We start from the raw sequence: 12,811 nt of genomic DNA, 5'->3' as shown, positions 1-12,811 counted from the left end.
CCATTTGCTCAGCTGTTAATGTTTTCATGCAGATGGTTTATCCTGATAAGGGTTTCTCTCCCAAAATAAAAGGATAAGGAGTTACAGGACACTACAAATACCATCTCCTGGAGAAACCGTGGGATCTTGGGGGTCTGTTACTCATACTGTCAGAGATCTGGACTCACAGGGGTAGATTCCCCTCTTGTGAGAGAACAGCAGGAATGCATGAAATTCAGCCTGTGGACAGACAATGTCAGCTGAAGGTTGAGGAGTCATCAGGAAAAGGCAGAACAACATGGACAATGTTGTGGTGATGGGACATCAGCTACAGACTCACTGATGAGGAAGATAAATTATATGAGGCCTCCTTCAAGACAAATGAAAGAAGCATCATGTTTTCAGGGCGGTGTCCTCGTGTCAGACCTGAGATATCCCAGTATCTGCAAGGTACCAGCCATCCAGGAGTGTTTGGAGCTCATTGACAACATCTTCCTGACACGGGTGACTGAGGAGTCAGTGGGGTGAGGTGCCCTGTGGGACTTCACACTTACAAACCAGAAAGGGTTGGTCAGGATGGAACAGTCAGGGATGGGAAAGTGGAGCTGAGGCTCCTGGGAGATGATCACAAGGCCAAGAGCAGGATTTCAGGAGAGCAAGCTCTGGCCTGCTGAGGGACCTGCTTGGGTCCTATGGGATATGACCGTGGTGTCTGCAGTGCTTTTCTCTCACATTTCCTCCCTCCTCTCTCCTACCTGCTGTTGTGCAGCGTTTTTTACCCTTTCTCAAATACAATATCCCAGAGGTGGTGCCAACATCACTGAGTGGTTCAGATTTGGCAAGGAGTGGGTCCATCTTGGAGCCAGCTGAAATTAGCTGACACGGTTTCATTTCCAGTAAAAGGACAGCGTGAATGTGGAACTGCTGCTGAACATTCTAAGAGTAGAATCAGACAGGACTGAGGTTCTTCATGTCTTCTCTGCCTCCATCTTCACCAGCAAGGTCTCCTGGGACTTTGTTCCTGAAGGCGGGAGTCTGGAGAATACCCAGCCGTGGATGGGGTTCAAGTCAGGGGTGACCTGAGCAAACTCAGACACCATTACAGAACAGGAGATGGGTCACTTGACCAGCTCCCTGAACACAAATATCACTGTGCTGTTGCACCTGAGATTCCCAGGAACACCCACCTCTTGGTCCAGAGTTCTGTGACTCCTCTTGAGGTGTCCTGGCCCGTCTCCTTGCTCAAGTGGTGATTTAGGCACCCACTTCTCTGACATATTCAGTCGTTCTCAGGAGATTCTCTAGATCAATATTCATTGGAGATTGTTGATACCAGCTGTTGTGGAAATAAGGGTTTTGGGAGGGTGACGGAAATATTAGAGATTTGGTTTTATTACTCTTTATTATGGAAATGCTCACTGTTTGGCTACAATTCTGTAATCTCTGAAATCATCCACACCAGACTTGAAGCCTTTAGGAAAGTGCTGCAGAGAGCATCGTCTTGTAAGGGCATTTTGGATGATACTGAGCCCTCTGCTGCCACGATCCTGAACTGCAGGTACTGAAAGAATGAACAAACCTGTCATGAACTGAAGGGCAGAAACAAACCCCAGGTTTCTGAGGGTGTTTGGTGTCGCGGTTGAGACGGAAAAACGACATGGACCAAGTTCCTCCAAGATGAAAGTAGTAGATGCCATTTATTGCCACAAGTGCATTTTTATTCAGTTTTACCAATTCATGTGTCTCTTCACTATTGGTTACAAGTTACAGCAGTAACATCTCATTGGCTAATTTTGCTACCATCAGTGTTACTCTTCTACTCCCTTCTCTCTCACGGGTACATCCTTAACATCTCTGGATACTCCTTTACTCCCATCTTTCTCATGGGTAGGCCTTCATATCTTCAAGGCTAATTTCTGTTCCCATGCCCTCCGTCAGGGAATCCACGGACCCACCGTAGTCTCCGACAGTTTGGGACCCCACAAAGGGCCATTGCTGACACAAGCAGTCCCTCTCCCTGGAGGCTTCTCAAGAAAAAGCCTGGAGACAATGGTCAGCGGTGGTAAAGGGGATGTAGAGGTGGCTCTGGTGCCAGGTCAGCCCTTGACGTTTGTTCATCATGAGAATGGCCAAGCCCTGACCCCAGGACCTGACAAAGGAGACCCCTTCAGTCAAATATTTCTCAGGCTCTGCCTGTGGTCACTGTGAGTGTTTTGTGTTTTGGGGGTGGGTTTGGTGCCAAGTGCTGTTGCTTTAACCACAAGGCTCTGGTTTTCTGAGGACTTGGCAATGCCTGTGAGGTCCCCCAAACCCGTTCAACTTCTTTCATAAACCTGGCAATGGTCACCAATCACCTGAGCTGCCCCAGTCCCAAACTTGCTTGAATCCTCTATTTGGATCCATACCCATCACTCCAGGAGGTTCATGCATCCACCAGGCTCATGGATGATTCCTGAGGACCATCCAAGTGTGGGCAGTGTAAGAGAGGAGCAGAGCAGGGCCAGCTCATGGGCCATGACTGAGCACAAACACCCCAGCAGCAGCCATTCCCCACCTCCCAGGCACAGCCATGCCCACAGCATGCAAATGGCACTGCCATATAGGATTAGTCCAAAAAAGCCTGCCTTCTTTCCAAAATCAACAACAATCTTTCTACCATTCCCCTTCGATCCCCAGGGTCAGACCAGATTAGTGAGGGGTCTATACAAACACATCGTGTTAACTTTCTGAGGTAGAGTGGATGCGCACTGCTGGGAAACAGCTTCCAGTGCTTGACTGTCGTCAGGAATGGAAAGTTTCTCCCTTTATCTATTGTCCTTCTAAGCCAAACCATCCAGATTGCCTTTTACCCATCTACTTACACACTGACACAGACCATAATATCCTAACTTGGGCACAAGCACATTGTGGGGGATGACGCTGAATGCCTTGCTGACTTCCAGGTAACAGACCACCCCTGCTCTGCCCACATCCAGACCCTGTCCTTTCCTAACAGAAAATAAAGAGGATGAACAGGCACAACCTGCCCTGGGTAAACCCCGTCACCTTCTCTTCCAGACACCCAGAAATGGGGTCCCAGTGGACATGTTCTGGGGCACAGCCCTTAGTTCCCCTGCTCACCCATTGGCCATTCTGAAAAGTGCACACACTGTGTGAGAGCTGCCAGTGGTCAGGGAGTCCCCCCGGTGTCCATGAGCTTTCCAGGATGGTGGAGAGTGGCCTCAATGTGACATCGTCCTGCTGTCTCAGCTCCTGGGATGCTGCCCCTGCTGTCCCATAGACTGGAAAGGATTGTGTTACTTCCAGTGACCCCTGACTTGATCCCCATCCTCAGCTGATTGTTTTCCAGATTCCTGTCTCCAGTCACACAGTCCTGGGACACATTGCAGGTGAAGATGGAGGACAAGAGGACACAGGGATTCTCACCTCTTTCCGTTATTAAATTCATCAGTAGCCACACAGTGTCCCTGTTTCTTGTTATTTGTTCCTGCAGTAGTAACAGTTCATTATGGGCCCTTGAATCACCTTACAGGTCTGGACTGAGTTCTGATCTGGGCTGTTCTGTGCTTGGAGGCTGCTGTCCTTGTAGACCAGATGAACTCACTTCTGCCACCATGCCTGGCAGTTCATTCCACCCGTGTCCCAGCTCGGTCTGCAGCACTGACAGCTCCAGCTGCCCAGTCAGGTCCCTGGCTGAGGCCATTGCCTCACATCTGGGCTGGACCACCCCAGCTGTGGCACCAGCCCAGCTCTGACCTGCCACAAGAAACCTTGTACCAAGTGCCCAAGAGCCCATGTGTGCAAAGGCTTTGCCTCAGAGCACAGACATGACATTGCCAAAGATTGATGAATGTCTCTCTAGACCTAGGAGTATAAAACCAGAATAAAATGCCTAAATTCATTCAACTGAAGATATTCCTCCCTCAGTATGCAGGAAGTAGATCCTTTGCTGTAACATTCCCAGTGTCATGTCTAATGACGGGGCAAGAAAATATGATTTTCATACCGATTCATTTTCTAATAGGGAAAATACAACGCTGGCAACAACTGTCTCTACAGAGGAGGGAGAATCAGCATCACTGATTACTTCAGGTTGTTTCAAAGGATGTGGCCCTGGAGCCCCAAGGACACCTGGAGGGAGCCCAGAGGGGACAGAGAAAGGGACATCATGGGCTGCTCCTGTGCTGCTGAGCTGGCCTGGGCTCCTGGGACAGAGGGAGCTCCTGGCAAGCGGCAGCGCTGCAGAGAGACAGCTCTGCCCAGGAGCAGCTCCTCTGCACAGCACAGCAGGGCTGAGGGCTCTGCCTGCAGCACCGAAGGCACCAGAGCCAGGCACAGAGAAGGGAAAGGCAATGTAGGTGGTTGGTGGCTGAGCACTCACTGAGAGACAAATCTTCACAGGTCTAACACGGTGAGTCTCTGGCTGTAGGACAATACAGCTGCATTTCCTGGAGGGAGACCCTGAAGATGATACATCCCACAATTTACAGGATCTGTCAGGTCTCTCTCACAGTATCTCTGCTGTAGAGAAGAACACACTCCAGAGCAGGGCTTCCCTGCGGCATCATCAATGGGAAAGGGCATCATGGCATCTTCTGCTGAGGGTGACTGCAGGAGGAGCTCCCAGGGGTGCCCAGGGCTGTCCTGCAGAGCAGGGTCCCTGCAGCCCAGGGCTGTGCTGGGGCAGGGACTCTGCCACCTGCCAGGGTCAGCGCTCAGCCTGCCCAGGGAGATCCCAACAACACTGAAGGGAGAAGCTGTCGCATGAAGGAGCAAACCCTATACGGCAGGAAATGTCTTTCTGCTCACAGATCCAGATCACCCCCAGCATTTTTCCAATCGGATGCCTCAAGGACAAGATCAGTGCAAGGATTACCAGACAGAAAAGGAGCTTTCCTGAGCCTGTCTTTTCAGTTTCCTCTCCCAAGGGGTGGGGGGTGCAGGAAAGGATAAAATGAAAATGAGCTCTCATGCTTAAACAAGTCACTGAGACTCCTGAACTGCAACTCTGAGTGATCAGCACATCTGCCAGAAGGCTCATAACATCCCTTCACCACCCCTCTGCCTGTGCACAGCACCTGCATCACCTTGGCTGGACCCATCAGCCTAGTCTGACCTGTCCTGTTTTCCAACCTGCAAACAGGAAGATGCCCCCAGGCAGTGCCCTGGGAACAGGCAGGATCTGTAGGGCCAGGGGGAGGGCACAGGGGGTGGGATGGGGTCTGTGAGCACTGACAGGGAAGAGACATGGACAGGGAAACACCTCCCAGGGGGAGAATCTCCAGGCAGCAGGGAAATAATCAAAAAGGGGAGGAAACTGAACCTGGAATTATTATGGGAGGGAGAACAGAGAAAACTCCCTATGACCCCTCCAGTGAGCAGCCCCCTGGCCTCCTGTCCCACCCAGCAAAGCCTCTGCCCTCAGGGCCGGGGGCTCCAAGGCATGGAGCAGCTCCTGTGCAGCCAGAGCTCCAGTTCCTCTGCAGAGCACAGGGGCTGAGAGCAGCTGCCCGGCAATGTTGGTGTCTGGGAGGTGGCTGCACAGCTGGGGAAGGGTGACGCTGTCTGAGTGCCCGGCTGCCTCTGCCCTGGCCTCTCTCACACCCACCCTCACCGCATTGTCCTTCTTGCTCCCCTGCTCTGGGTCACTGCTGTTGGCATCTTGTTCTTGCTGTCAGGCTCTCTGGGGATGGCAGTTTCAGCTGCAGAGTCACAGCCTGATCTTGTGGGTTCTTTCCTGCAGGTGTGTCCATGGGAACACGTGTCCCAGATTTGCTCTGACCTGTGGGGTGTGGGCAATGCAGTCTGTGGGGCTGGGGAATGAGCTGAGTCTCCCTGAATCAAATGCCATCTTGTCTGTCCCATTGAGGTTTTCGTTCCAAGCTGTGAGCTTCTCTTCATGATGCAGACCTGTCCCACAGCATCTGTGTATGTATGAAAGCACCATAGAAAAGCACAGAGATGCTGCTCTCAGCAGTGTCTGCTGGCTTTTCAGGGTAACATGGGAGTGTGATCAGGCTCCATCTCAGAAAGGTGCCAGCCCAGGGCAGCTGGAGCAAGACAGAGGGACAGAGCAGCTGCCCTCACTCTGCACTGACCCACAGGCATCCTCTGGTCTCCCAGGACTCGCTCTGGTCAACCTGAGTGCACCAGAAATGTTGAGGGTTTCTGACACCCAAGAACACTCCCCAGGGTGGGAGGGGAGAAGGAGCTGTAGAAACACCAGACCTCTTAAACGCAGTTTCTCAGGCCTGGGGGTACAGATGCTGACAGTCCCTTCTGCACCAGGAGCGGTTCCAGCCGACACAGCTGAACCCCAGGACTGGCCCCTGCCCACCCAATCACACAGGGTCAGGCTGACTGCTCAAGAGCCCCTGTGCAGAGACCCTGCTCTTCATTGCACACTCATCAAGCACCGACGAGGGCTCCAGCCAGAACGTTCTCCTGAAAACTAAAAGTGTCTCCTTGCGTGACGGGGTTTGAGGGTCTGTGAGTCTCATCTAAACCTTCACTATCTTTTCCTCCTATGACAGGTCCTCATGCTCACAGGCAGCAAATGTCCAACAGCAGCTCCATCACCCAGTTCCTCCTCCTGCCGCTCACAGACACACGGGAGCTGCAGCTCTTGCACTTCTGGCTCTTCCTGGGCATCTACCTGGCTGCCCTGCTGGGCAACAGCCTCATCATCACCACCATAGCCTGGGACCAGCACCTCCACACCCCCATGTACTTCTTCCTGCTCAACCTCGCCCTCCTTGACCTGGGATCCATCACCGCCGTTCTCCCCAAATCCATGGACAATTCCCTCCGGGACTCCAGCACAATTTCATACACAGGATGTGCTGCCCAACTCTTTTTTTATTTTTTCTGTGCTTCAGCAGAATATTTTAATCTCACCATCATGTCCTATGACCGCTACGTTGCCATCTGCAAACCCCTGCACTACGGGACCCTCCTGGGCAGCAGAGCTTGTGTCCACATGGCAGCAGCTGCCTGGGCCACTGGGTTTCTCAATGCTCTGCTGCACACGGCCAATACATTTTCACTGCCCCTGTGCAAGGGCAATGCCCTGGGCCAGTTCTTCTGTGAAATCGCACAGATCCTCAAGCTCTCCTGCTCACACTCCTTCCTCAGGGAACTTAGGCTGCTTTTGGGTAGTGCCTGTTTATTTTCTATGTGTTTCATTTTCGTTGTCGTGTCCTATGTGCAGATCTTCAGGGCCGTGCTGAGGATCCCCTCTGAGGAGGGGCGGCACAAAGCCTTTTCCACCTGCCTCCCTCACCTGGCCGTGGTCTCCCTGTTTGTCAGCACTGGCATATTTGCTCACCTGAAGCCCCCCTCTGTCTCCTCCTCATCCCTGGATCTGATGGTGTCTGTTCTGTACTCAGTGTTACCTCCAGCAGTGAACCCCCTCATCTACAGCATGAGGAACCAGGAGCTCAAGGATGCCCTGTGCAAACTCGTATATAAGTGTTTTCTGGAGCAATAAACTGCCTCTCTGCTTCTGCCTAGGAGTTTTAAAGCGACTTATTACAGGCTCAGCCTGTCATCTGGATTTTCTGTTTTGGTGTGTTGGTTTTTTATTGTTATAATATTTTCAGCCCCTTTCCATTTCTCTGTCTGCTTTTCTTTTATAACCACTGGCTGTATAAATGAGGAGCCGTGCTCTCCTTTTGATTAAACAAAATAAAGGTTCGTATAGTGACTTGTTTTTCACTGTATCCCTCCTGCAGCACTATTTTGGAGCTGCAGGGACAGTTCCTGTGTGCATGGGTAGAAGGGAAAAGAGTCCAGCATGGCAGCACTGCCAGGGAGCACCAGCGCTTGTTCTTCCAGAGCTGTTCTGGTTCCACTCCCACACTCTCCTTCTCATCCCTTGTGTTGGTGCAAGGCCTGAGTGCTCTGGCAGCTTGGTCCCCGTCCTGCTGTGTGTCAGTGCTGTGAGCGCAGGCAGGGACAGGCTATGGGCACTGCTGTGACAGAGCTGGCCTCACAACAGCGTTTGCAGATAGAAAGGTGATCTCCTAGGGGCAGGGAGTAAAGGTTTAGGTCTTCTTACAAAATTTATCTCAAGAACATGCCCACAAAAGTGGCCACAGATGCAAACCCCATTGTTCAGCTGATCAGTGTGTGTGTGCAGGCTGGCACACAGCAGTGTCCTCTCACAGCCAGGCCTCCTGCCAGAGACCTGCAGGACCAGCAGAGCAGGGGCTGGGCTGTGCCCCTGTGCACTGGACACCCCATCAAATCTACCCTAATCATCATGGACTAATCCCTCTAGCCCAGACATCTCACCCCAGTTCGAGAGGTACTTTGTCCCTACGGTACATACAGGCTGGGGGACAAGATGCTGGAGAGCAGCTCTGCAGAGAGGGATCTGGGAGTTCTGGTCGACAGGAAATTGAACAAGAGCTACCAGTGTCCCTGGAGCCAAGAGGGATCCGTGTCCTGGTGCATCCAGCACAGCACAGCCAGCCAGGTAAAGAGGGGATTGTCCCGCTCTGCTCTGCGCTGGGCTGACCTCAGGAGATAAAGCTACTGGAGAGTGTCCAGAAGAGGCTACAAATTTGGTGAAGGGTTTGTAGGGGAAGCCGTATGAGGAGTGGCTGAAGTCCCTGGGTTTGCTTAGCTGGAGCAGAGGAGACTGAGGGCAGAGCTCATGGGGCTGCAGGTTCCTCAGCAGGGGAGCAGGAGGGGCAGGGCTGAGCTCTTCTCTCTATGACACTGATAGAAACCAAGGGAATGGCAGAAGATGTGCCTGGGGAGGGTCACGTTGGGCATGAGGGAAAGGTTCTTCACCCAGAGGTGCTGGACACTGAACAGGCTCTTCAGGGAGGTGTCACAGCCCCAACCTGACAGTGTTCAAGAAGAGACTGGACAACATCCTCAGACACACGGTGTGACATGTGGGGTGTCCTGTGTAGGGACAGGAGTTGGACTCCATGATCCGTATGGGTCCCTTCCAGCTCAGGATGTTGTATGATTCTGGGAAGGTCTGTGGCACAGACAAGGTCTCAAGGTCATTTTACATTGGGTGAAACATCCCATGGAAACTAAATGCGGCACTGGGTTGTGCTTCCTTTAACCAATGTCCCCATGTCCATTCCCCAAAATGTGAGACATCTCAGGTGAGTGCAGAGCAGGGTGACACACCACAGGGCTGAGGTGCCTCCCTCAGGAGGCCAGAGAGGGACACTGTGACTCCTGCCTCTGTGTGTAAAAGGAACAGACTCTGTCCCTGAGCATCCCTGGGTGCACAAGGAGTCCATGAGGCCAGCTCAGATGTGGACACCTGACAGACCCTGACATTTCGGTGTGTGACTCCAGGAACAAAGCCCACTGGTCCAGCAGGTCAATCTCACATGCTCCTGTTTGCTACACCATCCTTACCCATGATTCTGGATTGTGGTCTCATATGTGCCAGACCAATCAGAGAGGTTCTGAGGTCCTTGGAAAAGCCAGTTGTCAAACCTGTCTTCAAGAAGGGCAGGAATGAGAACTGTGAGAATTACAGGCTGGTCAGCCCAGCTCCATCCCTGGGAAGGGAATGGCACAAGTCTTCCTGCGGCCATGTCCAGACACTTGGAAAACAAGGAAGGGATTGTGGAAACCAAATGGGCAGGGAAAGAAAGGGATGTTGTGCACATGGAAATTTGAAACGTGTCAGACATGGTTTCCCGTTGTGTCCTTAGAATGTGACTGGTGCTCTCTGGGCTATAGAAGTGGATGCTGGTAGGAAGCTGGATGGATGATGAAGCCCAAACGTCACCAGTGGTACAAAGTCCCCCATGCAGCCAGTTACCTCAGGGACCAGCACTTGGGCCAACACTGTTGAACGTCTTTATTCTCCCTCTGAATGATGTGACAGAGTGAACCTTCAGCTCCTTTGTGGATGGTGCAAAGCTGGGCAGAGGCCTTGGACAACCTCACCTGGTTCACCCTGCCCTGAGCAGGACACTGAGACAAGATGATGTTCAACCTGAGTTACTCTGTGATTCAAGGAATCTTTCCCTTGGAAAGGATTTGGAAGATGGAATAGGTGGAGGAACAAGAAAATAAAATTTAAAAAAAAATACAAATAAAATAAAGAAAGGAGGTAGCGTAGGAGACCTAAAAGGTGTCAAATAAACAGAGCAGTTCCTGAGAAGAATGTTTCTCTACTCAAATTGTTAGCAGGAAATCTATAATCAGCTCCCCAAACTCCCTGTTCTGCTCATTGGCCCCTGGGATTTACAGCACATTTCTTTACATCAGATTCTGCACTGAAGTTTGCACTGACTGTTACAGCTTCTTTGCAGGAATTGCTCCATGTTTCCTTAGAGAACGGGATGTAAACAGGCACCGGGGAATTTTTAATTAGAGGAAACAAAAAAGGAGAAAAAAAAAAATAAAGAAAGCACTATAGAACTGATTGATGTTTCTCAGTTCTATGGTTAAATTAAGTAGCTTCCAACGAGGTCCATTGCCCTAATTGAAGAGTTGCCTACAGGGAGTACGAGAGCAACTGCTGAAAGACTTCACCTGCCTGAAGCTCAGAGCAGAGTGAGAGCTGAGAGGCTCTGAATGAGCAAAGAGTAAGAGGTGAAGAACCTCTGGGGAGCCATGGAAAGTGCAAATGTCCAGACAGGCTTCTGAAGAGATGAATTCAGACATGGTGAGCTGGATAAGGACAGGAAGAAACTCCTGGATGTGCAGGGGATTAAATACACATCGTGATGGACAGAATTCTGGCAATGCAAGCACAGGGAAAGGTCAATGTTTTATCTCCCACAGTTCATACACATTCTGAAAATTCATATTTTGACAGGACAGAACTTCAATGGATATTTTAATGGAAATATGAGCTATTTCATCTGATAAAAAAAGAGTGCGGCGTTTGTTGTTGTTATTGGTTTGGTTTTTAAGTTTTGAGGGGAGTTCTCAGGTTTTCGGGCTGAGCTCCATGGTCTCACTATAAGCACCCAGTGCAAACCTCGAGAGGTCCCCGTGTAGCTGAGGTGTTTGCCTGGGACTGGCAGGTATCAGACCAGACTGATAGAGCCATGGTGCTTCCATCATTTACATCTGGGATTCAAGATTGTGTGCTTATTTAGAGAAGTTTCAGGACTGTAGATAAAGAGGCAGGTGTGTGAAGAGCACTTTGAAGAAGAGATGGAATTTTCCAGTTGGTAACAGAGAATCATAGAACTATTTCAGTTGGAAGAGACCCTCAGTGTAATTGAGTCCAACCATAAAATAAATCTAGCACTAAACCATGTCCCTAAGAACCTCATCTAAACACCTTTTAAACCCTTCCAGGTATGGCAACTCCACCACTGCCCTGGGCAGACTGTTCCAATGCCTGACAACCCTTTCCAGGAAGAATTTTTTCCTAATATCCAATCTAAACCTCCCCCGGCACAATTTGAGGCCATTTCCTCTTGTCCAGTCACTTGCTACTTCGTAGAAGAGACCAACACCCTCCATATTCCAACCTCCCTTCAGGCAGTTGTGGACAGCGAGGTCTCCCCTTAGTGATACAAGCCAGGATGCTGGTGGCCTTTTTGGCCACCTGGGCACATGCAGGTTCATGTTCAGCTGCTGTCAATCAACACCCCCAGATCCCTTCCCATCAGGCAATTTTCCAGCCTCTCTTCCCCAGGCCTGTACCGCTGCCTGGGGCTGTTGTGACCCACGTGCAGGACCCAGTGCCCTCAGGCAATTGGCCTCAGCACAACAATCCAGCTGGTTCAGATCTCTCTGTGTGGCCTTCCCACCCACCAGCAGATCAACACTCCCACCCAACCTGGTGTCATTTGCAAACTTACTGAGGCTGCACTCCATCCCCTCATCAAGATTACTGATAAAAGTTAAATAGAACTGAGCCAAATACTGAGCCCTGGGTCACCACTTGGGACCGGAGGCCAAGTGGATTGGGCTCCGTTCACCACAACTCTTTGGGCCAGGCCCTCCAGCCAGTACTTTACCCATCGCAGATACACCATCCAGGCCAGGAGCTGCAGCTTCTCCAGGAGATGCTGTGGGATACGGTGTCATAGGCTTTACTGCAGTCTAAGGACACAACACCCACAGCCTGTGTGGCGGATTCACTCCCCACCACAGACTTTCCCTCATCTGCTCAGCCGGTCACCTTGTCATAGAAGGAGATCAGGCTGGTCAAGCAGGACCTGCCTTTCACAAACCCACGCTGATTGGGCCCGATTGCTCGTCTGCTGTGTGTGACCTCACAGTCCTTCCCCAGCCATGTTCCTGCTGTTGGCCTGTCCCCTGCAGAGGCAGAAGTGACCTCACAGTGCCCTCCACAGCCATTGGCTTCCTACTGGACTATGAGCTCCTGAGACACAAGTGACCACATGGCATCGTACCCAGCCATCACCCTCCTTGTGGTCCAGTGTGTGAGCAGATCAAACTGAGCTGCTTTCATCAAATGTATCCAATAGATTTCCTATCAAGGGTTTGAGTGGAGAAACGTTCCTCAGAGGAGCTGCTGTATTTACTCTGGGCCATTTATACCTCTGCTTCTGCCTCGTTTTTTTTTTTTTTCCTTCTTCTTCCTCTGTCTATTCTGACGTGAAAGAGCTCTCCAAGGAAAAGATTCATGGAATCCTACAATAACACAGTTTGGAAGAGACCCCTGAACACCATCTCTGTCCCGCTGACCTTTATGGCACCCCAAGGAATAGCTGACAGCATTTGTGCTCCCTTGGGTTCATCTCACCACATGCACACAGTGGACTTGAACATGTTGTGTATGTTTACAACCCATCTGTACAATGACACATGAACTTTTGACCTAGTATTTCATAGAATCATAGAATCTCTTGTGTTGGGA

This window comes from Patagioenas fasciata, chromosome 9 (assembly GCF_037038585.1).
Source record: "Patagioenas fasciata isolate bPatFas1 chromosome 9, bPatFas1.hap1, whole genome shotgun sequence".
Taxonomy (NCBI): Eukaryota; Metazoa; Chordata; class Aves; order Columbiformes; family Columbidae; genus Patagioenas; species Patagioenas fasciata.
The sequence above is the reverse complement of the archived record's forward strand: the minus strand, read 5'-3'. Positions refer to the sequence as shown.